The sequence below is a fragment of the Symphalangus syndactylus genome, chromosome 4 (genome assembly GCF_028878055.3).
Source record: "Symphalangus syndactylus isolate Jambi chromosome 4, NHGRI_mSymSyn1-v2.1_pri, whole genome shotgun sequence".
In the NCBI taxonomy this organism is placed as follows: Eukaryota; Metazoa; Chordata; class Mammalia; order Primates; family Hylobatidae; genus Symphalangus; species Symphalangus syndactylus.
The window spans coordinates 47337004-47361351 of NC_072426.2; the positions used below are offsets into that span (position 1 = coordinate 47337004).

Sequence of the window (24348 nt, forward strand, 5' to 3'; positions counted from 1 at the left end):
AAACCTTAGCTGTTGATACCACTTGGACAGACTCATTATTTTTCAAGCGCTGAGGTCTAAGTTGTTGAATAAGCAAGACTAACCTTTGACATGAAAGAAAATTTAGAGGAAAGAAGGATTTCATTAGCTTTTCATTTTCAAGGCCATGTCTTATAATATGAATTTATCAAGAACATGAGTCATATTTTTCACACCTCTGCGTACTTTGGGATATAAACATTTAGGGAGATCCAAAGGTACAAAGACTGCTCTGTGCTGGGGAATATAATAAAAAATTAAGAAACTGGAATTGAAAATAAAACTCCTTTGTGCATTCTTTATATAACTGAATAAGCTTTGTGGGCTTTTGGGTCTTCTCAAATCTCCTTGAAGGGATTTGTGGAACAATTATAGTGGCTGGACTTGCCATTACACCCTTTCTGGGAAGCCTAGGAGGAAAGAAGGCTCATTTACAGTGTAGTCTGGTAAATGGGTTACAACTCTGCTGAGAGGAGTGTATCTTTTGCACTTATAAGCAGTACCACAGAATATCAGTTGGTAAATGGATCTGGGTTTTATAACTTAGCTGAATCTTCTCATGAAGATATGGAGACATTGATAAAAATCATTAATACATTCATGTTCAAGGGCTTTAGGTTGCTTTATGCTTTTTTTCTTCCTCTTCTCCCTCTATGCTTGTCTTTCTTTCTTTCTCCCTCCTCCCTCCTTCCTCACCTCCCTCTCTTCCTCTTTCCCTTGGTCTCTCTCTCTCTCTTTTTTATTTCATTCATTCATTGTAAAAGCAGCATTTAATAAGATTTCATAAATAGATGATTTTATTCTTACTTAGTAGAGAATCTTCAAGTTTTTCTGGAGAAGAGATTCAAGCTATGAGGATAGGTAAAAGTAAGAAACCTTTTGTATTTGCTCCCAATTCACTGGTGATATACTGAAGAGAGATTTTTAAAGCATTACTTATTTGAACAATCTGTCACTATCATTAGCTTTCATTTCACTCATAACCTGCTGAGGAAATGATTTTACCATAGAGTTATTATATACAACACAGATCATTTTTGTTGCTCTCCCCTGACCCTTTATTTATTTCCCTCTCCCTCCCTTCCTCCCTCCCTCCCTCCTTCCTTCCTTCCTTCCTTCTTTTCCTCTCTTTTAATCACTTCAGTATCCACAACTCAGCCAAAGTATTAACTAGAGTACAAGCCTTTTTGACAGTTGGACTATTGTGATTTGGTACCTGGGAGCACTTGCTACTGCCTTGCCTCATTCCACTTTGGTATATGCTGTTGGAAAGATGGATTTTGGAGGATTGGATAGCAGAGCAGTAGTCACTCTTACCACAGTCACATATGCAAGAAAAATACAGCATTTTGGCCTTTTTCTTTCCTTATTGCTGACAGTCTTACTGGGTAGCTAAGAAAAAATAAACTTCATGTTTTGCAGTTTACAATCTTTTACATTTGTTTTTGGCTTAGTTGGTTTTGATGGCTCAGTGTCTTTTAGATTAAATTCATGGCCCTTCAGATTCCTATTTCCTTTCTATGCTTTTCTTCAAGATGGAATCTGAGGGTGATTTCATGGTGATGTGTGAAGCTGGGAACTTTTGTCCACGTAGCATCCTCTGGATCTTTGCTGTGGTCTAGAGTGGTGAGTCTGGTTTGTACGCTGGACTGGTCCTTTTCCTGGACATTCTGCTGATGTTTGTTATAAATTCTCTGATTGTTAAACGTGTGATTATTTTCTCTCCTCTTGCCTTAATGTATTAGTCAGGATTCTCTAGAGAAACAGCACTAATAGGAGATCTGTCTGTCTGTCTCTGTCTGTCTGTCTGTCTGTCTGTGTCAATTATAGGAATTAGCTGACACAATTACAGAGGCTGAGAGGCCGTACAATCTGTCATGTGCATGCAGGAGAACCAGAAATGCTGGTGGTGTAATTCAGTACAAGTCAGAAGACCTGGGAACCAGGGAGCTGATGGTGTAAGTCCCAATCTGAGTCTGAAGACCCAATAACCAGATATACTGATTTCTGAGGGCAGAAGATGAGAAGATGGACCTCCCAGCTCAAACAGAGAGAGGAAATTTGCCCTTCCTCTACCTATTTGTTCTATTCTGGCCCTCCATGGATTGAATGAGGCCCACTCACTTTGGGAAGGATGGATCTTCTTTTCTCAGTCTACTGATTGAAATGTTAATCTCTTCTGGAAACACCCCATAGACACACCCAGAAATAATGTTTTACTAGATATCTGGATATCCCTTAGCCCAGTGAAGTTTATGCATAAAATTAACCATCACAGTTAACAAGCACTTAAAGGCTATGTCAGACAGTTGGTTGCTCAGGTCATTTCTTAGGATAGCGCAAAAACGGCCATGGAGAAGTTGGCCACATCACTCTGAAAGCAAGTATTTATAGTCTGTTTAACTTGAGAAGCTATTCTTTCCCATCTGCTTTCTGCACTCTGTGGCCCTGGTCTCAATACCCCAAATACAGAAATTCAACTAGTTCAAGTTACATCATGGGGAGTTTTTCCATTAATCATTGTTTTCCTTTTTACTAATTCCTTTTTTTTTTTTTCAAATGGCCTTTACCCTCATTTCAGGCAGCCTGAGCTCACTATTTTAGAGAAAAAGGATCGGGCAGAACAATGAAAAACAAAACAGTTGATGCCAGCTTCTGAGTTTAAAACTCCTGGTAAAGATAGCAGTTGAAAGAAAGGTTTAGAAGATCAGCAAGAATGGATGATAATGTAAGAGATTGTTTTCCTTTCCTTGACTTGATACAGATTCCTCATGATGTGGAAACAAAGTTGGAAAGAATGGTGTCAGATGCTGGCAAGGCTCCCTGTGCTTTTCCCAGCATCTGTCTCAGTGACAGTCTCAGCCCTGGGGCCAAGTGATCTCAGAGGAGAGGGCCCATGTGCCCCAATCCCTGCCTGGCTGTCCAGGTGCTACAGTCCTTATTCATGGAGCAGTGGAGTAGTTGGAGACAGCATGGGGTTACCAGGAGAAGGGCCTCCTAGAGAATCTCCATGTGCTTACATGTGGGGTGAGGAGGAGCCAAATCTTTTCCAGTATAGCCAAGAGTGGTGTAGATGTGGCATCAAAGGCAGGCAGCTGTGGAGAAGCTGGGGCCAACCCTGGAAAGCAGCCCAGATAGGTAGTGTCCTTTTCAGCAGATGCCACAATGGAGATGTGATGCCTTCCATGAGTCAGGTGGAATGAGGTACATTTCAATAGAAGCCAGTGTGGACTGAGGGGCAGATGCATCTTCCTGATGCCATGACTAGGCCAACTGGAACTTAGATGTGGGAAGGGAGGAGAGAACCTCATATTGAGTTTACTCTGATTTGACAGAGATAGTATTAAGTTAACTGAGTTTAACCTAAATTAATGAGTTTAAGTTTCCTGCTATCAAGTGGAGTAAGGAGTAAGTTGAGTTTAAAAAAAAGGCATGCCTCTTATATTGAACCCATTACATAGATTTTCTAGCACTATAAACAACAATATGAAAGCTAGCAAAGAAATGGAGCATATTAAGAAGCCTTCCAAATATGATCCAGTTTGTCTTAGATGACGTGTGTTAAATTGGAGCTAAGGTGTTCCAGAAAAACATTGAGGTGTTGCCCCATTATTTAGCAGGAGTGATTCCTACCTCTTGTTAGGAGTGTGGGGCACAGAGTGGCATGTTCAATGACAAGAAATCCAGCAGTCGTCTTCTACCAGTATGGTCTAAAACCTTCTTAAGGGTTTCTATCACTTCTTCAGCTAGATAATTTGCTTAAGGGTGGTGAGATTTGTTGGTAGAAGCTTCGGGAGGCATTCTGATGTAGAAGAAAGCATGCAGACATGGGGTTAAAACACATGTGATTTAAAATTCCATATCTGCCCCATACAAGCTGTGTGCCCTCAGTTTTCTTTTCTGTGTAAAAGAGCTAGTCATAGCTGTTGCAGTCTTCTTTTTGTTTGACCTTTCCCCCTTATTCCCATAATGGCCCCACACCTCCCCCACTCTAAATACATGTGATTCAACAGGTGGCAGCCCCACCCTTCATTCCCTGTGGTCCAGGCCTGGCTAATCAGGGCTCTTGACACCCTGGTCACAGTGATTGGTTCAGGATAGACACAGGGCCTAAATCAAAAGAAGCAGAGTAAATCCCAGGATTTTTATTTGAAGAATTGAGAAGCAGCAGCTCACTTTCCCTACTTGCTAAGCTTGAGGAGTGATAAGCCTGGAACCAGCAGGCACTGTCACATTGAAGAAAGACAACCTAATAGTGAAGTCATGCACAGAAGAGTGGAACAGAGAGATGGACAATCTGATTTCTTCTGGCAGGATCTGAGCTCCTGAATTCTGTCATGCCTGTGGCCCAATATTCCTGTATTTTTTAGAGGGTGATGAACGGCTTTCTTTTTTCCCCCCTTCATGTTTGGAACCAACTGAATGATACCAATAAGAGACAGATGGAGATCAAAGTATTAGCTGTAATGCTAATAAAAGCTGAATTAGTAAACATAGTTTAGATGTGCAGGCACAGTGGATTTCCTAGTACTTTCCCCTGAATTGGGTTTATAGAGCCAAATCCTGCATGGGAAGCTTAGCACATGGTAGAAAGCAAAGCAGAACACTCTCTGTAGTGAGGTAGGGAGGCAGATCCCTAAGTCAGGGAGCAGAAGAGACTGAGCTCAGCGGTACCCACTTCTGAATACATCAGTTGTTTAAGTCCATCTTCCTTCCACAGGATGAGTGAGGAGGAAGTGTTACTTAGGCAGAAGAAATAACACATGAATTCAGAGCACCAGAAGTTTTCCTTATTCTTTTTGGGTACCTGAGCTGATAAATTTTCTTTTGTACTTTAATTTTCTATCACTTGCAAATGAGAGTCTTGACTAAATTTCATTCATTCACTCTACCAATTATGGACAGGTATTGTGCTTTATTATGTTGGAATGACAACACTGAACAAGTCCTTGTGTTCAAAGACTTCACAGTTTGGTGGGGATATGGATGGCATGTAGGCAATTGCTCTCCTGTGTGATAAGTTCCAGGATAGGAGTAAGAAGTGTATGCTATGGGAGTGAATGCCCTACACTCAGGCCACAGTGGAAGATTTTCTAGTTTTCTGTGAGGATGGATATCAGGGGAACCAGCCCCCAATATTTCAAACATAAGTTCTTTTCTATTTTCCCTAAGTGTCAGCCGGTCTGAGAAATAAAGGGAAAGAGTACAAAAGAGAGAAATTTTAAAGCTGGATGTCCGGGAGACATCACATGTCGGCAGGTTCTGTGATGCCCCCTGAGCTGCAAAACCAGCAAGTTTTTATTAGCGATTTTCAAAGGAGAGGAGGTGTACGAATAGGGTGTGGGTCACAGAGATCACATGCTTCAAAGGCAATAAAATATCACAAGACAAATGGGCAGGGCAAGGTCATGAGGCCAGGGCAAAACTAGAATTGCTGATGAAGTTTCATGTCCCACTGTGCACACATTGTCATTGATAAACATCTTAACAGGAAACAGGGTTCAAGAGCAAAGAACCAGTCTGACTTGAATTTGCCAGGCTGGAATTTCCTAATCCTAGCAAGCCTGCGGGTGCTGCAGGAGGCCAGGGCGTGTTTCATCCCTATCTACAACTGCATAAGGCAGACACTCCAAGAGCGGCCATTTTAGAGGTCACCCCCTGGGAGTGCATTCTTTTCCAGGGCTGTTAATTATTAATATAATTTACTAGGGAAAGAATTCAGCGATATTTCTGAGAAATATGACTCTGTCCTGCCTGGCTCCCAGGCAGTCAGACCTAATGATTATCTCCCTTGTTCTCTGAACATCGCTGTTATCCTGTTCTTTTTTCAAGGTGCCCAGATTTCATATTGTTCAAACACACATGCTTTACAACAATTTGTGCAGTTAACGCAATCATCACAGGGTCTTGAGGCGACATACATCCTCAGCTTATGAAGATAATGAGATTAAGAGATTAAAGACAGGTATAGGAAATTATAAGAGTATTGATTGGGGAAGTGATAAATGTCCACGAAATCTTCACAGTTTATGTTCTTCTGCCTTGGCTTCAGCCGGTCCCTCTGTTTGGGGTCCCTGACTTCCTGCAACTGATGGCATGAAGTAATGTAGGTAAAGTTCTTGCTATACTATGATCCGTTAATAAATGCTAGTTTCTTTTTGTTTCCTTACTTGAGATAGTACCTGGCACATGATGAGTAGTAAAAAATGACTTACGGAGTGATTATGGAACTACTGAATAATTTCTGAAATTCATCAGATTACAAGTGGAACCACTTTCAGAGGTTATGTATCTGAAAATTTATAATTTTCAAAAATTGAAACCATGAATACTGCAGTAGACATTAGAGCCAAGAAAACTTCTTTGTGAATATGGCACCAATTCATTTCAGCTACCACCAGATTGTCACCAAAATGCAGCTCTAATTATGACCACCATCATCACCATAACAATATGCCATGGTTTACAAAATACCTTTTGTATATTACCTTATTTTATTTTTAATGAAATTATTTTTTAGAACAGGTATATAATTACAGAAAAATTGTGAAGATAGTACAGAGAGTTTCTACATATTATATACTCAATTTCCCCCTTATTGACATCTTATAGTTGCACTATAAGATGCACTATTCGTGCACTATTGTTAACTAATGTCCATACTTTATGGATATTTTTATTCCATACTTTATTCACATTTTCATATTTCTCACCTGCTGTCTTTTTTCAGTTCAAGGATTCCACCCAGGATACTGCATTATATTTAGTTGCCATGCTTTCTTAGACTTCTCTTGGCTGTGACGGTTTCTCAGACTTTCCTTGTTTTGATGACTTTGACATTTTGAAAAGTGGTGGTCAGCTGTTTTGTAGAACGTCTCTTATTTGTGATTTGCCTGATTTTCTCATGATTAGATTGGGGTTGTGAATTTTTGGGAGGAGGACCACAGAGGCAAAGTGCCATTTTCACCATATCATATCAAGAGTACAGACTATAAACATGCCTTATCCTCTTACTGATGGCCGTGATCATCTGGCTGAAGTAGGGTTTGTCAGATTTCTCCACTGTAAAGTTATTCATTTTGCCCCCATCTATAGTGTACTTTTTCCTTCATTTAATTTTCAAATTTACAAAGGCCTCATAAGCGATGGTGGTGTCATAAATAGAAATAACCAAGTTCCGTGAATCATAGATGTGTTATGCAGCTCAAATAGGCAACGCTTCCAAATGTGCTTTGAGATGTGTTAAATATATGCATTTATGCTAGTATTTTTAATTGATAATTGATAATATTTCAAAGAGGTAAATCTTCAAGAAATTTGAGGTCTTGGTATAGGATAATGGGAGAAATGCTCTGGATGACAGAGTCTTTTGATCAGTCTTAAAACTTGTATCTTTTTGAGTGACCACCTGCTCTCTTTCAGTACAAAGCCAAAATTATATACCCTTCTGGTGGACACTTGTCAAATGCAAATTTATGATGCAGAAATTTTGAGCAAAAGCAGGAGCAGGGGATCCATAATGCAACATTTTCTCAGACATTTAGAGCAAAATTGGAGCAAAAATGGTTTACTTTTACCCTCATTCTCTTTTCATGCTCCTTAACTGAGATCTGAAATATAAGAGAGGAAAAATATGAAGGAAAAAAAGGAGAGAGGACCGGAAGATTTAGCCTGGGAGTGGTAGCTCCTGAGTGATTTATTATGGGCCAGGGAAAGCTTAGTCTTTCTTCCATATTTTCCAGGAAGGATGTGATGAGTTGCAACAACAATCTGGTGACTATTGCAGGCTTGTTTAAATAAGTCCTTCTTTATGCCTTGCTCCTTTTAAACTTGCGTTCTGTACCTACCTCAGGTTAAATGGCTAATCAGTTTTCTCCTGCCTCCAAGAAGTAAGTCTCTGAGGAGCTTTACAATTTTACTAGTTCAAGAACATCAACATTTCTCCACATTCAGCATGAACCAGAGGTGAAGCAATGGCTGTAGTTGCTCTTTGTGAAAATACTTCTCTCTTTGGGCTTTAAATCATGTCTTTTTCCTCTCCACCACTGGTTTCCTCCTTTGCAATGGAGTGTTTTCTGATTATTTTCCCACTACTCTTCCAAGAATTCTGGAATCTATGAGAATTAAAGGCACAATCAAATTTTAAATAAATACCTAATTTTCTTTATTTGTGTGTAGAGGAGTGTCCATACCATTGCCGTGTTCATTAAAAAAGTTATTTAGGGAGATCTTGAAGCAGCGAATTTGATTTTGCTTTGTTGATTTCTTATTCAGAGATGCTGCTGCAGAATAGCTGTTTTGTGGAGTGAGGGTTTTTAGGTTTAGGATAGGCTGTGGGACATAATGTTTAAGGCCATGAAGTTTGGTGTCAGATCACCAAGGTTACAACTGAGTTGTACTACTTACTATCTATGAGACTTAGGGCAAATTACTTAACCTCTCTGTGCCTCAGTTTCCTCTTCTGCATTGAGCATAATAGTCCTAACTCATAATGATCCTCCTCATTGTGCGGATTAAATGATTTAATGTATGTAAAACACTTAGACCAGTGTCTGGCATAGTAAATTCTTTACGTGTGCTATTTGTTATTTGTAATAACTATAAAAATTCATTGGCATGGATGCCAGTACTCTGCATTTGTTCTCCCTCCCTCTGTCACCTTGTGTCCGGGAAGATGGCTGCTGACTGCGAACAGCATTACCTCAGCCCCCTTTTCAGGTGACCTGCAGATGGATTCAGCCCTAGGAGGACTGGAAAGTCATGGTGGATAGAAGGCAAAATAGGTGTGGTTCTTTTTTCCTTGCTTCTTCCCTGCTTTTGTGTAGCTGTCTCTCTTGCAATAGATTTGGTCCTCTGTGATTGAGCTCCTGGTAGGCAGCCCTTTCTGCAGCTCCAACTCTCACTGGGCTTCTTAAATACTCTTTCCTCCCTGTCCCCTTTCAGCCCTAGGAGTGGTAATGCTTCCCATGGGTGGTCTGTGGGTGTCTTAGCATCTCTCATTTTTAGCTCAATCCCTCCTACACCCTGTCCTAGGTCTCTTTATAGGCCTTTCTTCACTTGAATTATCTGGGGGAGAATTTTTTTTTTTTTTTTTCATGGAACTGCAACCCATACAAGCTTCTATAACTTTACATCAAGATTTGGCAATTTTGGAATGCCCCAACTCTAAATCTGTTCTTGTTAATAATCCAGAAAAGCTTCATTTAAAAATTGTATTTATTATTTGTGAATATTGTGCCTCTTAATTCTCACATTAAATTTCCTGAGGACAGAAATTTGGATATGTGTGTATGTGTATGTGTGTGTGTATTCCTTGTAGCTTTTAGCACAGTGCCAGATATATAGCAGGTGTTAAAAAAAATAATCCTCTACATTCCTGTTCAAAACAGTGAACATGATGGTTTACTCCAGCGACACATTAAAAGCTTTGCAACTATAGCTGCTTTAGTTTAAATCTCTCAACAATTACTTGTTAAGTTTTAAAGGATTTATTGCTTGTGAAAGGTGCCAAAATAATAGCACTGTGGAAGAAAATCCTGTTGTCTCAAAACAGACTGTGACTGTCCAAGCTTTCTCTGCCTCCTGCCAGAGAGCCCAGTGGAGCTGATTGAAAGATTGGCTCATTTTTAACTGGCGTTTTGATGTTCTAGGAGACTGGGTGGTTTACCTCCCCCTTCGGAAATTCCAGGAGAGAACTAGGTTAAGTGTTTTCTCTTTCCAAGGAGTCTTTCATATAGTCCTGCTGCTACATCCTTGAGTAGACTAAACTTCTTAAAGAGAGAGTAGTTAATTAATTTCATGTCTATGTACTTTTGTCTGCAGAGGAAGATGTCTGTAATGTGGGTGACATGGCCCACAGAAATGGTTTGGTGACCTAAATAATCGTAAACAAGGTCCTAGATATAACTTGGCTCTTAGCATAGAAAGCACTTAAGTGCAATTATAGGCATAAATATTTAACCTTCCTAAGGACGGAAATGTAAGTGGCTATGTGAGTTACTTGGACTGGTGGGTCTTAGAACTCCATTCTCTTAACCTCTAAAGTAAGGGGTAACAACAGCTATCTTGTACGTTTATTGTGAGAGTTAGAGATGTTTACAGAGCACCTAGAATGTAGCAGGTGCTCAACAAATGTTAGCAAGGAATACTGAGGAAAGCTAGATTGGAATGTGTCTCTGTGTGTTTGTGTGTGTGAACTGAAAATGAATAGAAATGATCACTATGTTTACTTGGTCAACAGTTTTAAAAGGTTATTTACTGCTTATTTGCAAATAGGCCAAGAGGGAGTCTAAAAAACAAAAGAGAACCTCTTAGGGGCTTTACCAAGTTAGTGTTAGGGTAGAATGACTAATTTTTCAACATCTCAGGAAGATTTTTCAGGCTATTGTTAGAGCTTTGGGTATTTTATTTTATATATCATACTTATTTTACATGATTTGGGAATATTTTAATAAGAAACTGAAAAATTTAGTATTCCAGTATTGCTAGCTTATTTGGGGTATTTTCATCAACTGAGATAATTAAAAGCGGCGCACTATTTTATGCACAATAGGATCGTACTCTGTTCTTGTCGCTTATGTAGCACGTCATCACAGAAGACATTCATTGCTCCTAGTACTATTATTCCACTTTCATACAAAAATACCGGAGCTTAAATGGTTCACAGGAAAATCACGATAAGAGTGCTTTAAACACTGGAAAGAAGATATATAAGAAATCCAACAAGAGAGGCGATGGAGAAGAGGCATAATGATATAGTGGAATAGGTACTGGAACTGAAGCCAGAAAGCTGCAATTATGCCAGCAGATAGTTGTGGTACTGTATGAGAGTTCTCTAAAGAGGCACAACCAATATGATCAATCAGTCTATCTATCTCTATCCATCCATCCATCCATCCATCCATCCATCCATCCATCCATCCATCCATCCAGTTAAAGATACAGTTGTCCCTTGATATCCTGGGGAGATTGAGTCCAGGACCCCCCACAGATACCAAAATTCATGAATGCTCAAGTCCATGATATAAAACAGCAAAGTATTTGCCATTTACCACCTATGCACATCCTCCCATATACTTTAAATTATCCCTAGATTACTTATAATACCTAATACAATGCAAATGCTATGTGAATAGTTGTTATACTGTATTATTTGTAAGTTTGTATATTTTATTGTTGTATTTTAAAAATTATTTTAAAAAGTACTTTTGGTCTGTGATTGGTTGAATCCATGGATGCAGAACCTGCAGGTACAGGTGCAGGCTGACTGTATTTATTATAAGGTTTTGGCTCATACAGTTATCAAGCTTGATAAATCCCATAATTTGCTATCTGAAAGCTGAAGATCTCAGAAAGCTGGTGATGTATCTTGAAGGTCTGAGAGCCTGAGAGCCAATGGGGTAGATTCCAGTATGGGTTCAAAGGCCTGAGGACCAGGAGCATAGGGGGCAGGAGAAGATGGATGTTCCAGCTCAAGTAGTCTAATGTTCCTCTGCCTTTTTGTTCTATTTCAGGCCCTCAATGTATTGGATGATACCTGCCAATACTGGTAAGAGCTGATCTGCTTTACTCAGTCTACTGATTTAAGTGCTAATCTCTTTCAGAAACACCCTTACAGACACATCCAGAAATACAATGTTTAACCAGCTATCTGGGCATCCTGTGGCCCAATCAAGTTAACACATAAAATTTACTATCACAGTTACCTTAGACAAGTCAGTTAAATTCTCTGAGCCTTGGCTTCCTCATCTGTAATAAAAGGGTATTGCACCTTACCATCTTGAAAATTGCTTCCTATGATTCATTCTGCTTAGCTAGTGTATAAAAAAGATTAGCATTTATTTATCTAATTTCAAAAGTACTTGCTCAATACAGAAAATCTGAAAAACCAAGAAAAACACCATGCCATGCCCCTCCCTTCACTTTCGTCTATATTCTTCAGAGGTAATCACTGTAATATTTTGGTTCTGCCCAGTTATTCTGAGCATAACTACACTTTTACAGTTAAATGCCTTTTCAGTTAGTAATTAAGTAAAAAAAAAACTATAAATTTGAGAAAATTGTATGAAGTATTCTCCTGTCCGTCTTGGATATTAGGTGTATTTAAAATAGCAATCTATGGGAAACAATGCTACCATCTTTGACAGCTAACTTTCCAAAAAATGAATCTAATGTTGGAGTTTCTTAACAGATGGAAGCTTGTTGGTTGGCATTTGCCATAGGAAGGAATACTTTTGGGAATGAAGTTCTTGGAGAAGGCCACTTAGCCCAATCACAAGTGGGGACTCTCTTGCTGTTTCGTGATATGCTCACCAAAGGATAGGCAATCTCCACTAGGTGGTAGTGTTGCCACGCGGCCCAAGAAGATAAGCTGCAAGAAACTGGCTAAAGATTATGTGAATATTAAAGACAGAAGTTTGGACATGAACAGCAAACCTGCTGAGCGCCAAGCAATATGATTTTTGACTTGTTCTAAGTGAGAGCCAGCTGAAGACTTTCTGGAGGACAGTCACATGTATTATGTATATGCTTTAAGATGTATTTATAAACACACACACACACACACACACGTAAAATAGACATAGGGAATTATGTCATCTGGGAACCAAACTAGGAGAGCAAATTTCCCTCAAAGAGGTAAAAAGTATAATATATAATATGATAATTACATAGTGCACACGAGATGTATTTTGAACTTTTCGGAAATAAACCTTTCAGGCGCAAGTTCTGTTGCCAAATAATAATAATAGCCAGAAGAGAACTGTGTCTTGTGGTTTTCGTATAATCCCTTCCAGTTCCTCACACACACCAAATTATGCTCAGGAAAGTGGGGATAACACATACTTTTCAGGGCAAGTTCAGTAAATTGAACTCTTTTGACCAAAACACTAGCAAAACAGCATTGAAAGATCACAATATTTAACTTCTCTTTCAGAGTACACATAAACATCAGGAAAGAATGAAGATACCCTCATTTAAAAATCATTAAAAATTTTTGGATTTGAAATGACAATTTAAGCTTGGTCTTCAGACTTGGTAGATTTTACTTACAGACAAGTCTTTTTTAGGGGTCATTCAGTGTTTTAGTGTCTTCTTTACTCTTACATATAAAAAATTGTTTTCCTTTTTGTCTCTCATTTTTTTCTCCATAATGATATTTATATCTCTCCTTTTCCTGGAAATAAGATAGATGGAAAGGGATAAACCTTTTATGATTCCATTTTACCATATTTCTCCATGGTAAGAAGATACAGTGGAATTCATTCAGCACAGAGTTAAAAATAGAATTAAAACATTCAATGTACAACAAACATCTAGAAACTGTACAAGTAGGTGGTTTTAATATTAGAGTAAAAATAAGAACCTTTAATTTTCTTCTACCAACCTCTTCCTTTTTCTCTGTTCATGGAATGCGCCTCTGAGGTGGATGCTCCATTGAATTTTTCCTAATATTTGTGATTTCTTGCAAGCTATTAATATGTGTGAGCAGCAGAGTTTTGATGGCCATGGGCCTTGGATGACTGCTTTGGCCTGGGGATATTCCTAGGTCAAAGGATGCCCTGAAATTCAGGTGGGTGGCAGGACTGACTCCAGAAATCTAGGTCTACTTTGAGGAAAAATCCAGGAATACTGATCTGGCAAAAACTCTGAGGTCACTTTGGAAGCGGCCAAGATGCTCAATAGTCTCTTACAGATTAAGGCCAGCACAGGCATAAACTGGCCAACCATTCCTGGGTGCAGTTGGTTTTGGATGACAGGGATGAAGCTTTCTAAGAGTAAGCTACAGTGGCCTCAGCTCTCGGTCAAGTGTATGTATATGTATTAGTGAGGAGACTTAATTAAGAAGGTGGGATTGTTGTAGTAATTTCCTTTGAGTCCTCATTTAAAATTGACTTTAAATGCTATTAGCTCTTGAGGTGAGGGGAGAAGGAAAGGGAGTAGAAGGTTAATTGCTAAGAGTAAACATATCCAGTGGTGGTTCTGCCATAGGCCACTTGAGAGTCAAATTTAGATCCAGATGAGATCTGAGGTATCTTCTGGGCCATAATCCTTCTTGTACCAGGAACCTTTGTCAGTTGTAGTCTGAATCTAATTTTTGTAGAAGTTTGAAAAATTCCTAACTCTGCTAAACCTCGCTAAGGAGTTGAAGTCTACTTGAGATACCAGAAAATTTTATGTGCTTATTACTTTAGACTTTTGGAACTAAACCAAATATAAATAAATATACAAACAAAAGTATGAAATATTTCTGGTCATATTTAACTTACTTGATTCTTTGGGTAAGGAGATTTTTTAAGCCTGGCAAAAATATTTTACTCTACCATAATTTAAGAAGAGTAACTGCAGTATGCTGGCCACTCTTTTGTCTGTGAATTTTTATATTTTCAAGAGAATGAGAGCACATAATATTTTTGCAATCATGGTGGTCTCTTTTTCTTTAAATTCTGAAGGATACCATCGCTGCCAATGGATAAAATTTCTTCTGGGAGTACAGATAGACTTCCATACAGGATTACTTTGCAGTAAAGTCAGAAATCTGAAGCACATGAATTAAATGGTTAAGCAGTGCTTGCAAGCTGTGATATCAGAGGAAATAACTGCTATTAAATGAAAGCTGAATAGCAGTGTACAGGGGGAAAATTCTCATTTTCATCAGCTAATAATCAAAACAGTTTGACACTGGCCAGAGAGAGCCAAAAAATATGGAAACAATTATTGAATTGAATGAAATATCACAAAATTATATGTTATTTTGCATTTTGAGTTTTTAAGGTAAAAACATTTCTGAAGATTCTATTATGTATTGACCAAATAAAAGAAAAATGGTTAGGAGTGGGTTTAAAGGCAAAAGTAAGAAATGTGATATCTTAAGATACCAGTGGAAAAATGTTTGGATTATTCTGACTTCCACATGCATAGCTCTACTTTAAATCCCACAGCTCACTGCCTATATTATTAGGTTGGAATAACCAATTCTATAATGGAGTAAAAATGATTTCACTGACAAGAAAAAGATGCCTTATACGTCTAGTTGGGGTTTCGATCAAATGCATAGAGTTCACTTTGTCTTAAACAAGAAAGTGATGGTGATTGTCATTAAAACTCATGCTCTGTTTTTACTTTTATGGGACCATTATACCCTCTAACTGCACAACACTACAATAACAAAATCACGTTTCCTGCTATTTCAAGAAATCTGAAATGGTGATGAAAGACATTTCCTACCAATGATGTCAGTGGTTATTTAATTGCCATTAAGATGGTAATGAAACTCTTTCTTGTCACTTACACCTGATGAAGTGTTCTTGATCAGGTTGTGTGAAAACATGGCTGCCATTATATTATTCCTCTTTCTAAAAACTAGATTTTCATTGCTTTAATAATGTTAGCAAAGCAAGCTGAATTATGTTTGGCATTAGCTCTTGAATTATTGCCTCTAAATAGTATTATAAAAATTAAACTACCTTAGTTTTCCATACTAAGGATAACTTACCTTATTTTTTGCAGTATTGAGAAAAACCTCATTTTTCCATTACTTGAGATAAAAATAAATCACCCACTCTAGATCTCAAATTGCCTCTGTCTTATTAATTTTAACTACCACTATCATTTTTTTTTTCCTGAAGTCTAGAGCTATGCTTAAGTCACATCCATGGGACATAAAACAAATTAAAAATTTCTGGATTTTTTTTCTTGGCTTGAGATATTAAAGAATACATAATAGTCCTCTCTTCTCTCACATTAATCTTGATATTTTCTGTTACCTGATTAACTGCTTTCTTTACTTGTCCACCTTCTAGGAAAGGCTGGAAAAGAAAGAAAATAAACAAAGACTATAAAACAGGAAGAGAGCTTATAGCATCAGTTCAGAAGTAGAGAAGCAATATTATCACTGGCATAAGAAAGATTTTCCTATATCTCAAACCCTAAACAAGACTATTGATCTTTAACTGAAAGTTGATGATAGTATGGTTAGTTGGAAAAAGTATCAGTGATGGAGTCTGTTTCTTAAACATTATTTTATTTCCATTTTTTGGGGTACATAGTAGGTATATATATTTATGAGGTACATTAGATGTTTTGATATGGGCATGCAATGTGAAATAATCATATCATGGAGAATGGGATATTCATCGCCTCAAGAATTTATCATTTGTCTTACAAACAATCCAATTGTACTCTTTAAGTTATTTGAAAATATACAATTAAGTTGTTATTGACTATAGTCACCCTGTTGCACTATCAAATAGTAGGTCTTATTCCTCTTTTTTGTACCCATTAACCATCCCCCAATGATAGAGTCAATTTTCTTTACCCTTGCAACTGAATTTGACAATGTGACTTACTTTGGTTAATTGGACACTGGCACAGGCCAGTGTGATGAACACATATGTTGGAGCTTACCCTATCTTGCTATTCTTTGGAACCCTGAGACTTCTGTGTAAAGAAACTCTGAAAGTCCCACTAGAGCAAGCTTGTCCAACCCACGGCCTGTAGGCCACATGCAGCCCAGGACAGCTTTGAATGCGGCCTAACACAAATTTGTAAACTTTCTGAATACATTATGAGATTCCTTTGCGGTTTTAAAAAACTCACCAGCTATCGTTAGTGTATTTTATGTGTGTGGCCCAATACAATTCTTCTTCCAGTGTGGCTCTGGGAAGCCCAAAGATTGGACACTGCTGTACTAGAGGACGAGAGAACATATGGAACACATATGACCTGTCCTAGCTCAGGTCTCTCTAAACCAACATGCCTGCCAACCCTTAGACATGTGAATGGGACCATACTAGATTATCCAGTCCCAGCCAGGTTGGTGAGGACCAGAAGATCTGCTGAGTCAATTCACAGACTTAGAGGAGATAAACACGATTGTTATTTTAAGTCATTAAGTTTTGGGACTATTTGGTATACAAGTAAAAGCTAATTGAAACAAATATAAAACTGGAACATTTGTTTTGGATGAAAAATACTATCTCACCAAATTTCTATTTTAATTGCTTTTATTTCTATTATTGAAAAGATACTTCAGCGGAAAAGTTGGTTTTAGTTTCATGAATTCAGTGTAGCATGGGTAACCTGGTCTGTAAAGATTCAAAGACTTGAGTCATTCTAGTTGAAAACTATACATTTCTCTGGAATTCCTGGGTGCCTCCATAAACTTTGTAAGATCCGGTTGCAATAATCTGTCAAGATACCATCGCTTTTTAAATTATTAGGCTTTTCATTTCAATTTTGCCTATATGTTTTTAAACCATTACTTTTTATGTGAACATTTGGGAACCAAACACATTAGCTATTGCTAATTTAATGTGACACATCATAGATGTAAGTAACATTAGCAGTAACACATTTTTTTATATTCTCATTGGAATTGGCACCAAATTCTCAAAACTATCTGAGAAAGACTTTGCTGTATTTACTGTCAATAAGAATTATATCACAGATGCATGTATAGAACACATCTTCATTCTATCTATTGAGGAATATCTGGATGACAAAAATCCATTTATATTTGAATATATGCTCTATCTCTCTCTCTTTTTTTTTTTTTTTTTGAGACAGAGTTTTGCTCTTGTTGCCCAGGCTGGAGTGCAATGGTGTGATCTCGGCTCACTGCAACCTCTGCCTCCCGGGTTCAAGTGATTCTCCTGCCTCAGCCTCTCAAGTTGCTGGGGTTACTGGCCACCACGCCCAGCTTATTTTTTGTATTTTTAGTAGAGACGGGGTTTCGCCATGTTGGCCAGGCTGGTCTTGAACTCCTGACCTTAGATGATCCACCCGTCTCAGCCTTCCAAAGTGCTGGGATTACAGGTGTGAGCCACCGCACCCGGCCTGCTCTCTATTTTTTTTTTCTTGAGATGGAGTCTTGCTCTGTCACCCAGGCTAGAGTGCAGTGGCACAATCTTGGCTCACTGCAAGCTCTGCCTCCCGGGTTCACGCGATTCTCCTGCCTCAGCCTCCCGAGTAGCTGGGATTACAGGCGCATGACACCACGCCCAGCTAATTTTTTGTATTTTTACTAGAGATGGGGTTTCACCATGTTAGCCAGGATGGTCTCGATTTCCTGACCTTGTGATCTGCCCGCCTCGGCCTCCCAAAGTGCTGGGATTACAGGCATGAGCCACGGCGCCTGGCCTGCTCTCTATTTTTAAAAAATTGATTGATACAGGCTGTTGACTGAGTGTGAAACTGTTGGTGAATTCAAGAAATTGCAGGGCTTAGAAATTGTGAGCATTCATCTTATTCTAGGGTTGTCTTGCCTATTGTTATAATTTTGTCTTGACATTTTGATTGATACATGTACTGAATTCCTTTTGGATAGGTTGATTTGAAAGCTCAAATCCCAGGGATGGACAGAATAGTTTTTCGTTTTACTTTTTGTCCAAGATGTTCAGAGTTGCAATCTATTCTTTTAAATATGTGTTTTACCAGATGATCCAGCTCTTTGGAACCAGCTGGCTCTATATTACTCTGTTAGAAAATAAGTTTATTATTATTATTATTATTATACTTTAAGTTTTAGGGTACATGTGCACAATGTGCAGGTTTGTTACATATGTATCCATGTGCCATGTTGGTGCACTGCACCCATTAACTCATCATTCAGCATTAGGTATATGTCCTAATGCTGTCCCTCCCCCCTCCCCCAACTCCACAACAGTCCCCGGAGTGTGATGTTCCCCTTCCTGTGTCCATGTGTTCTCACTGTTCAATTCCCATCTATGAGTGAGAATGTGTGGTGTTTGGTTTTCTGTCCTTGTGATAGTTTACTGAGAATGATGGTTTCCAGTTTCAGCCATGTCCCTACAAAGGACATGAACTCATCATTTTTTATGGCTGCATAGTATTCCATGGGGTATATGTGCCACATTTTCTTAATCTAGTCTATCATTGTTGGACATTTGGGTTGGTTCCAAGTCTTTGCTATTGTGAATAGTGCCGCAATAAACATACGGGTGCACATGTCTTTATAGCAGCATGATTTATAGTCCTTTGGGTATATACCCAGTAATGGGATGGCTGGGTCAAATGGTATTTCTAGTTCTAGATCCCTGAGAAATCACCACACTGACTTCCACAATGGTTGAACTAGTTTACAGTCCCACCAACAGTGTAAAAGTATTCCTATTTCTCCACATCCTGTCCAGCACCTCTTGTTTCCTGACTTTTTAATGATCACCATTCTAACTGGTGTGAGATGGTATCTCATTGTGGTTTTGATTTGCATTTCTCTGATAGCCAGTGATGATGAGCATTTTTTCATGTGTTTTTTGGCTGCATAAATGTCTTCTTTTGAGAAGTGTCTGTTCATGTCTTTCGCCCCCTTTTTGATGGGGCTGTTTGTTTTTTTCTTGTAAATTTGTTTGAGTTCATTGTAGATTCTGGATATTAGCCCTTTGTCAGATGAGTAGGTTGTGAAAATTTTCTCCCATTTTGTAGTTTGCCTGTTGACTCTGATGGTAGTTTCTTTTGCTGTGCAGAAGCTCTTTAGTTTAATTAGATCCCATTTGTCAATTTTGGCTTTTATTGCCATTGCTTTTGGTGTTTTAGACATGAAGTCCTTGCCCATGCCTATGTCCTGAATGGTATTGCTTAGGTTTTCTTCTAGGGTTTTTATGGTTTTAGGTCTAACCTGTGAGTCTTTAATCCATCTTGAATTAATTTTTGTATAAGGTGTAAGGAAGGGATCCAGTTTCAGCTTTCTACATATGGCTAGCCAGTTTTCCCAGCACCATTTATTAAATAGGGAATCCTTTTCCCATTGCTTGTTTTTGTCAGGTTTGTCAAAGATCAGATAGTTGTAGATATGCAGCATTATTTCTGAGGGCTCTGTTCTGTTCCATTGATCTATGTCTCTGTTGTGGTACCAGTACCATGTTGTTTTGGTTACTGTAGCCTTGTATAGTTTGAAGTCGGGTAGCCTGATGCCTCCATCTTTGTTCTTTTGGCTTAGGATTGACTTGGCGATGCGGGCTCTTTTTTGGTTCCATATGAACTTCAACGAGAACAAAGACACAACATGCCAGAATCTCTGGGACACATTCAAAGCAGTGTGTAGAGGGAAATTTATAGCACTAAATGCCCACAAGAGAAAGCAAGAAAGATCCAAAATTGACACCCTAACATCACACTTAAAAGAACTAGAAAAGCAAGAGCAAACACATTCAAAAGCTAGCAGAAGGCAAGAAATAACTAAAATCAGAGCAGAACTGAAGGAAATAGAGACACAAAAAACTCTTCAAAAAATTAATGAATCCAGGAGCTGGTTTTTTGAAAAGATCAACAAAATTGATAGACCACTAGCAAGACTAATAAAGAAGAAAAGAGAGAAGAATCAAATAGACGCAATAAAAAATGATAAAGGGGATATCACCACCGATCCCACAGAAATACAATCTACCATCAGAGAATACTACAAACACCTCTACACAAATAAACTAGAAAATCTAGAAGAAATGGATAAATTCCTCGACAAATACACCCTCCCAAGACTAAATCAGGAAGAAGTTGAATCTCTGAATAGACCAATAACAGGCCCTGAAACTGTGGCAATAATCAATAGCTTATCAACCAAAAAGAGTCCAGGACCTGATGGATTCACAGCCGAATTCTACCAGAGGTACAAGGAGGAACTGGTACCATTGCTTCTGAAACTATTTCAATCAATAGAAAAAGAGGGAATCCTCCCTAACACATTTTATGAGGCCAGCATCATCCTGATACCAAAACCTGGCAGAGACACAACCAAAAAAGAGAATTTCAGACCAATATCATTGATGAACATTGATGCAAAAATCCTCAATAAAATACTGGCAAACTGAATCCAGCAGCACATCAAAAAGCTTATCCACCATGATCAAGTGGGCTTCATCCCTGAGATGCAAGGCTGGTTCAACATACGCAAATCAATAAATGTAATCCAGCATATAAACAGAACCAAAGACAAAAACCACATGATTATCTCAATAGATGCAGGAAAGGCCTTTGACAAAATTCAACAACCTTCATGCTAAAAACTCTCAATAAATTAGGTATCGATGGGACGTATCTCAAAATAATAAGAGCTATCTATGACAAACCCACAGCCAATATCATACTGAATGGGCAAAAACTGGAAGCATTCCCTTTGAAAACTGGCACAAGACAGGGATGCCCTCTCTTACCACTCCTATTCAACATAGTGTTGGAAGTTCTGGCCAGAGCAATCAGGCAGGAGAAGGAAATAAAGGGTATTCAATTAGGAAAAGAGGAAGTCCAATTGTCCCTGTTTGCAGATGATATGATTGTATATCTAGAAAACCCCATTGTCTCAGCCCAAAATCTCAAGCTGATTAGCAACTTCAGCAAAGTCTCAGGATACAAAATCAATGTACAAAAATCACAAGCATTCTTGTACACCAATAACAGACAAACAGAGAGCCAAATCATGAGTGAACTCCCATTCACAATTGCTTCAAAGATAATCAAATACCTAGGAATCCAACTTACAAGGGACGTGAAAGACCTCTTCAAGGAGAACTACAAACCACTGCTCAATGAAATAAAAGAGGATACAAACAAATGGAAGAACATTCCATGCTCATGGGTTGGAAGAATCAATATCATGAAAATGGCCATATTGGCCAAGGTAATTTATAGATTCAATGCCATCCCCATCAAGCTACCAATGACTTTCTTCATAGAATTGGAGAAAATAAGTTTTAAAAACTGCATTCTAAAATCTGGAAGAGTTACCCATCTGGATTAGTGACAACTTTGCATTTTCAAAGAGGAAATATAATTCATGCTAAAAGTTATTATTTTGGAGAAAATTATATGTAATTAGTGAAATTTCATATGTCTAATACTTTGCTCCAGGTTTGATTGATAGCAATTTAAAATTAAATCGTTTAGCTTTATGTCAAGGCAGCTATCAAGCTAGCTGTATATCAAACAGAGCACCAGACAGCCCTGCTTATGAGTATCAATGAACTCAAATATAGCAACTCTCTCAGTATGAAAGGAAACAAGTCTACTTAGATCTGGTTTCAAGTAAAGAATTTATTTTTCTACTTTAACATGTTCCTGTCAATTTTGAGATGGTATTTGCTATGCAGTAGGTTTAGACTAATCCTGTTGCCTTTTTTTCCTAAAAGAAAAAAATGTTTGTATTTGTTTACTTCTGGTGGAGAGGTTAGATTGTATGTGGTCATTCTTTTAATAAGAATGGATAAGAACAAATATCTGACCTATGAGTACAGCACACAGTTCCTCTAGCACTGACATACCAAATCTCAGAGTATTATGCTTTAAAAAAATGGTAGAATTTAGAGTTAGGTAATTTGGGCCTAATCTGCCGATTTGTTGGGTGGTCTTCAGTAACTCACTTAACCTCAGTTATAAAATGCTTTGAAATCCTTAGATGAAAGTTCCTGTGTTTGAGACAGAGTATCAGACTTGACTCTTATTTTATACAATCCTCAGGGGAAATTTTGAGAGCATTACATAGAACTAGAATTTGGCACAATAAAATTATAATGGATTTGGGGATTAAGTGAGCATGTTCAGTTTTTATGATTCTTAACCATTGTAGCAGCTCTGAATGATGGCAAGACATTCGTTTTTGTAGAGACTAGGTGCTGCTGAGAGAAATGAATGAGGCTCCTCAGTGGCCTGGCATCAAAGCCGAAAAGAATCTTTGATTGTTCAAAATGGCTTAAAACAATGATGAGCATATGGTGATTTTTCAGCTTTTATCCCCAATGAAGGATTAAAAGATACTTAAATAAAATGCAATTATCATTTAAAATATCTCCCTGCATGGACATCCTGCTTTAGACGTATCTGATTCTGGGAGAAGGACCGGGGAAGGCCCTGAGGTGGCACTGGGCTTCACAGTGTCAGACATGTCAGGCCTGGATGCCTAGAATCAGACACTGAAGTGCTATTCCTAACCCTTTCTTTACTGGTCTGAGGATTGCATGTAGCCCTTTGGAAATAGGGTCATTTTTGAGAGTTGTAAAATCTGCTTTTGCCTGTTGGAAGTCAGAGATCTCTTAGATTCCCAAACCAAGGTATAATTATAGAAGTGGTAATATTAGGTTGTCATTAGAATGAATATTCAGACAGGATTGTGATCAGAATGTGTCAACGACAATCCTGTGGTCCAGGTCTGATACTGCACTACTCATGGAATTAACCTAGTGATTGTTCTGGAAGCCTGGATATAATTTCATTCCAATCACATGGAAAAAGCTTAGTGAAGGAAACTGAAAACATTTTCAGATTCTTTGAGTCCTTCTACAAAACCTAACTCTGCACCTACTCTGCATCAGTGCTATACTTGGTTTTGGGGATCTGGTGATTCAATAGACAGACATTATTGGTATGCCTGCTACAGTAAGCAGCCGCCCTTCTGAGTGATAGTTGTTTTTAATAAGCTTATTATTTCATGTGAATAATAACCATTTTATATATTGTTCTTCATTTTAGAATGCTATGCTTCAACGGTGACTGCAATCTGACATGGTTCCCCCAAAACCATCTAAGATCAACTTACTTCATTTGTCCAGTAAGTGTTCATTAAAGTAACCTTTATTTTGAGCCTATTTTTTAAGTGCTAGGCACTTTCCCTTGGATTGGAACCGAATTTGTCCTTGGATTAGTATCTGTAATTGATCTCTGGAAAGGCTACTGCTGTTGTGAGACTGCTCCTGAAACTTGTGACCAGCTTGAAGTGTTTGGTTTTACTTGGTCTCACTGGTTTGTCAATATTTATGTCTTCCTTGACATTTAATAGCTAATGTGCTACCATGTGTTGTTCACTACCTTTACATACTCAGCCCCACAAAACTAGCATGTTGTAGATAATAAATACTTTCACCAAACATTTATTGTACCCCTGAAACGCTCTGAGGAAACACAGTGCTTACCTTCAAATTGCCTTTAATCTAGAGGGGGCAGATAAGGAAACATTTACAATAAAGGATGATAAATGACAAAACAGACATAAGCCTGGGATATTGGTGAAACACAGAAGAGGACTACCTAACTCAGACTCTAGGATGTCAAAATGAAAAGGATAGAACCCACTTGTACTAGTGATCTATTACTATGTCACAAATTATTATAAAACAAAATGGCTTAAGACGATAATAAGCATTTTTCCCCTTTTCTTACCATTTCTCTGATTCAGGAATTTGGGAATGTTTAGCTGGGTATTTATAGCTCAGATGTCTCTCATGAGGCAGCAGTTGAGATGCCAGCCCAGGCTGCTGCCATTTGAAGATTTGACTGGAGCCCAAGGATCTGCTATTGAGGTGGTTCACTCACACAGCTTTTAAGTAT

At 38.3% G+C, this 24348-nt stretch overlaps 1 long non-coding RNA gene across 1 annotated transcript in view; it reads left to right on the forward strand.

Moving 5' to 3' along the window:
- Positions 1 to 23551, forward strand: part of LOC129480223 (uncharacterized) — a 77200-nt gene extending 53649 nt beyond the window's left edge. The window contains exons 2-3 of the long non-coding RNA XR_008656943.1: positions 11532 to 11566; positions 23494 to 23551. This is a non-coding gene — a long non-coding RNA (uncharacterized lncRNA). The remainder of the gene's footprint in view (positions 1 to 11531; positions 11567 to 23493) is intronic.
- Positions 23552 to 24348: the final 797 nt, after the last annotated feature.